The sequence below is a fragment of the Salvelinus namaycush genome, chromosome 35 (genome assembly GCF_016432855.1).
Source record: "Salvelinus namaycush isolate Seneca chromosome 35, SaNama_1.0, whole genome shotgun sequence".
NCBI classification, from domain to species: domain Eukaryota; kingdom Metazoa; phylum Chordata; class Actinopteri; order Salmoniformes; family Salmonidae; genus Salvelinus; species Salvelinus namaycush.
In genome coordinates, this window is record NC_052341.1 from 21937052 (window position 1) to 21943051 (window position 6000).

A 6000-nucleotide genomic window follows, 5' to 3' on the forward strand; every position below is an offset into this window, starting at 1 on the left:
CTCACTAACTAGCTAACCATGCTAGATAACATGTATTGTGTAAATTTAAAACTTGCTCAAGACAGTTTACATATTTGTCAATTTATAAAATGTAGCCAATGTATTCATTATTAAATTGAGCAAACATTAGATAGTTAATCCAGAGATTCTTAGCTTTGCCTTGATTCGGCAATCTCATCGGACAAAACAGAGATGCTTGTTCTAGGTCCCAAGAAACAAAGAGATCTTCTGTTGAATCTGACAATTAATCTTGATGGTTGTAAAGTTGTCTCAAATAAAACTGTGAAGGACCTCGGCTTTACTCTGGACTCTGATCTCTCTTTTGACGAACATATCAAGAATGTTTCAAGGACAGCTTTTTTCCATCTACGTAACATTGCAAAAATCAGAAACTTTCTGTCCAAAAATTATGCAGAAAAATGTATCCATGCTTTTGTTACTTCTAGGTTAGACTACTGTAATGCTCTACTTTCCGGCTACCCGGATAAAGCACTAAATAAACTTCAGTTAGTGCTAAATACGGCTGCTAGAATCCTGACTAGAACCCAAAAAATGTATCATATTACTCCAGTGCTAGCCTCCCTACACTGGCTTCCTGTTAAGGCAAGGGCTGATTTGAAGGTTTTACTGCTAACCTACAAAGCATTACATGGGTTTGCTCCTACCTATCTTTCCGATTTGGTCCTGCCGTACATACCTACACGTACGCTACAGTCACAAGACGCAGGCCTCCTAATTGTCCCTAGAATTTCTAAGCAAACAGCTGGAGGCAGGGCTTTCTCCTATAGAGCTCCATTTTATTGGAATGGTCTGCCTACCCATGTGAGAGATGCAGACTCGGTCTCAACTTTTAAGTCTTTACTGAAGACTCATCTCTTCAGTGGGTCATATGATTGAGTGTAGTCTGGCCCAGGAGTGTGAAGGTGAACGGAAAGGCTCTGGAGCAACGAACCGCCCTTGCTGCCTCTGCCTGGCCGGTTCCCCTCTCTCCACTGGGATTCTCTGCCTCTAACCCTATTACAGGGGCTGAGTCACTGGCTTACTGGTGTTCTTTCATGCCGTCCCTAGGAGGGGTGCGTCACTTGAGTGAGTTGAGTCACTGACGTGATCTTCCTGTCTGGGTTGGCGCCCCCCCTTGGGTTGTGCCGTGGCGGAGATCTTTGTGGGCTATACTCGACCTTGTCTCAGGATGGTACATTGGTGGTTGAAGATATCCCTCTAGTGGTGTGGGGGCTGTGCTTTGGCAAAGTGGGTGGGGTTATATCCTTCCTGTTTGGCCCTGTCCGGGGGTATCATCGGATGGGGCCACAGTGTCTCCTGACCCCTCCTGTCTCAGCCTCCAGTATTTATGCTGCAGTAGTTTATGTGTCGGGGGGCTAGGGTCAGTTTGTTATATCTGGAGTACTTCTCCTGTCTTATCCGGTGTCCTGTGTGAATTTAAGTATGCTCTCTCTAATTCTCTCTTTCTTTCTCTCTCTCGGAGGACCTGAGCCCTAGGTACATGCCTCAGGACTACCTGGCATGATGACTCCTTGCTGTCCCCAGTCCACCTGGCCGTGCTGCTGCTCCAGTTTCAACTGTTCTGCCTGCGGCTATGGAACCCTGACCTGTTCACCGGACGTGCTACCTGTCCCAGACCTGCTGTTTTCAACTCTCTAGAGACAGCAGGAGCGGTAGAGATACTCTTAATGATCGGCTATGAAAAGCCAACTGACATTTACTCCTGAGGTGCTGACTTGCTGCACCCTCGACAACTACTGTGATTATTATTATTTGACCATGCTGGTCATTTATGAACATTTGAACATCTTGGCCATGTTCTGTTATAATCTTCACCCGGCACAGCCAGAAGAGGACTGGCCACCCCTCATAGCCTGGTTCCTCTCGAGGTTTCTTCCTAGGCCTTTCTAGGGAGTTTTTCCTAGCCACTGTGCTTCTACACCTGCATTGCTTGCTGTTTGGGGTTTTAGGCTGTGTTTCTGTACAGCACTTTGAGATATCAGCTGATGTAAGAAGGGCTATATAAATACATTTGATTTGATCCAGATCATCATGGCTCTGGTGAGTGATGTGAAGCTTGAGACTGTCCCACCCTGATCTGTTTCACCTGTCTTTGTGATTGTCTCCACCCCTCCTCCAGGTGTCGCCCATCTTCCCCATTATCCCCTGTGTTCTCTGTTTGTCTGTTGCCCGTTCGTTTTGTTCGTAAAACCTACCAGCGTTTGTTTCCCTGCTCCTGCCTGTTTTCCTGCTCCTGTTTTCTAGTCCTTCCCGGTTTTGACCCGTTCTGCCTTCCCTGACCCTGAGACTGCCTGCCGTTTTGTACCTTACCCTCACCGTTCTGGATTATTGACCACTACCTGCCCTGACCCTGAGACTGCCTGCTGTTCTGGACCTTTTACACCCTTTCTGGATTACCGACCCCTGAGTGCCTTGACCTGTCGTTTGCCTGCCCTGTGGTTGTAATAAACTCTTGTTACTTCTACACTGTCTGCATCTGGGTCTTACCTAAACTTGATAGAGACAGGCATTTGTAGTTATGTATGATAGCCACATTAGCAGCAAATTAGCATTTTTTTTTTTAGGGGGTTAAATACTGGCGAATATATTGATAAAACTCACCTTGTCTGAGAGAGATTTACATGGTTATGGTCAAAATGTCAAGTCTACATGAAACACAGCCCTTATTTGAAGTGTTTAAAAAAAATCCCCTATGTGAAAAATGAAAGGTGGAAAAACCATTGGAATCATTTCCATGTTTGACCACATTTGACCTTCTTCTCACACGGCACACCTCTTATATCTCACACAGTACTGCTTTTCTTTTTCTAATTAGTCAATTGTATAGTCAATGCGTTAACTTTTCAACTGTGCTCCAAATCATTTTGAATCCGGAGCATCTGCACCTGCAATTCAACATCACGAGTGGAACCTCTATCATTGTACTGTCTTACCACAGCACAGTGAACCGCAGCACATTGAAACATTTGATTGGTCTAGTTATGAAAGGGATCAAGGGGATTGGATGCCAAAATTTTTTTTTAGAAACACCCCTCAAGATTAGAGCACACTCCGCTGTGATTGTAAAACTGTAAAATGAGCAGCACAGTAGCACTACATTGTATGTACAATGTTGCCAACAAAATGAGGTTTCTGTTACTCCTGTCCCTATTGCAGAATGCAGCCTTTTGACAGCATGTACTAAAGTCAAATGAATCCACACCTGCATTAGTCCATGACAGGCTCGTTTGGTGATCGGAATTGAAGCTGTCACAACGAAAAGGCAGCAGAGACCTAAAGTATGTTTTATCAGGGAAGTTTGGTAGGGTGACATCAGAGGCGGCCCCTCATTCAGGGCAGGTGGGGCTTTCCTGTTTTGCATGTTATTTTGGTATTAATACGTGTCACATATCAGTTTGTAAACAATGTAAAAAATATATATATATCATTGAGTTAATAAAGCCATATACAAACATGGTCTCTTTTTCTGGAGTAAGGCAGTTCCAAAATGCAGGTGTTTCAGCCTAGGTCAGTGCTTTCTGTGGTGGTGGGGCAAGCCAGCAGAAAATACGGAGCGTTGTGCCGTGATTGGCTCAGTGTTCGGTCACTGGGTAGAGCTAGAAAATGCAGGCCCCTTGGGTGCTGCCATAGAGTAATATTAAAAAGTGCCCATACAAGAAGGCTCAAGGTCATTGGCCACAGATAAAATGACGTCAAATCATATATCTACAGTGGCTTTGATTGGACTGATCATGTCAACATCATACCTTCAAAATCTTAGCTAGCAGTCATCATCATAAATAAAGTCGACAATCTACTGGCAAATCCTTTTTAATCCTTGCCATATAAAAATAAATTATAGATAAAACTTATCGGTGCTCATCGGCCATTGGACAAACATTACACAACAAGTTGGAAATCGCTAATTCAACAATGAGTGGGTAGGAAGGAATCAGTGGCTAACTGCAAGCATCTCAAAGCAATCATTAGCCTGCTATTCAGTGTAGTGGCAGTGTGGTCCCAAGTCTAAGATTTTTTTTTAATGTGTATTTTTTTTTCTTCTTCAATTTAACCTTCATTTAACTAGACAAGTCAGTTAAGAACAAATTCTTATTTACAATGACGGCCTACCAAAAGGCAAAAGGCCTCCTGTGGGGACGGGGGCCTGGGATTAAAATAAATAAATACAATATAAACATAGGACAAAACACACATCACAACAAGAGAGACAACACAACACTACATAAAGAGAGACCTAAGACAACAACACAGCAAGGCAGCAACACATGACAACACAGCATGGTAGCAACACAACATGACAACAACATGGTAGAAACACAACATGGTAGCAGCACAAAACAGGATACAAACATTGTTGGGCACAGACAACAGCACAAAGGGCAAGAAGGTAGAGACAACAATACATCACACAAAGCAACTGTCAGTAAGTGTCCATGATTGAGTCTTTGAATGAAGAGATTGAGATAAAACTGTCCCGTTTGAGTGTTTGCTGCAGCTCATTCCAGTCGCTAGTTGCAGTGAACTGAAAAGAGGAGCGACCCAGGGATGTGTGTGCTTTGGGGACCTTTAATGGACTGCGGTTGAAAATTAGCCAGCTGGCTAAAACCGGCACTTTTACTGAAACGTTGATTAATGTGCACTGTCCCTGTAAAAATAAAATAAATAAACTCAAACAGAATGTGACTGGCAGAACGGGTGTTGTATGTGGAGGATGAGGGCTGCAGTAAATATCTCAGATAGGGGGGAGTGAGGCCAAAGAGGGTTTTTTAAATAAGCATCAACCAGTGGGTCTTGCGACGGGTATACAGAGATGACCAGTTTACAGAGGAGTATAGAGTGCAGTGATGTGTCCTATAAGGAGCATTGGTGGCAAATCTGATGGTCGAATGGTAAATAACATCTAGCCGCTCAAGAGCACCCTTACCTGCTGATCTATAAATGATGTCTCCGTAATCTAGCATGGGTAGGATGGTCATCTGAATCAGGGTTAGTTTGACAGCTGGGGTGAAAGAGGAGCGATTACGATAGAGGAAACCAAGTCTAGATTTAACTTTAGCCTGCAGCTTTGATATGTGCTGAGAGAAGGACAGTGCACAGTCTAGCCATACTCCCAATTACTTGTATGAGGCCTCAAGCTCTGAACCCTCAGAGGTAGTAATAACACCTGTGGGGAGAGCGGCATTCTTCTTACCAAACCACATGACCTTTGTTTTGGAGGTGTTCAGAACAAGGATAAGGGTAGAGAAAGCTTGTTGGACACTAAGAAAGCTTTGTTGTAGAGCATTTAACACAAAATCCGGGGAGGGGCCAGCTGAGTATAAGACTGTATCATCTGCATATAAATGGATGAGAGAGCTTCCTACTGCCTGAGCTGTAGGAAGAAGCAGATGTTCTGACTTTATACACTGCACTCTTTGAGAGAGGTAGTTAGCAAACCAGGCCAAAGACCCCTCAGAGACACCAATACTCCTTAGCCGGCCCACAAGAATGGAATGGTCTACCGTATCAAAAGCTTTGGCCAAGTCAATAAAAATTAAGGGTCTCTTTTCCTAGTTTAAAATTATAAACATTCAACATTGGCCATGCTGTCAATGAAGCATGATTGGTGCCTCGCTCAAAACAACTGTTAACTTGGAAATGCAAAATCTGACTTTAGTGAGTTCAAGCAACTGGGAACTCGGGAAAAACGAGCTACGACTGGGAAAATGTGTTTTGAACTTTCATCCAACTTGGAATTGTAAATTCGGAACTCGGTCCTCTTTCTAGAGCTACGACCTGAAGAGCACAGACGTCATCATGATTCTACTTTATTTGGTATATTTTCACCTATTTATTTCACTTACTGTTCTGACTTGGTGGTGCACATCTAGCCTATAACCTGTTTTTGAGAAATGTAATCATCGAATATTGTAAGAGCTTTCATTGTCTGCATATATGCCGCATTAATTTATCCTACGGTTCTGACTTGGTGTACAGGGA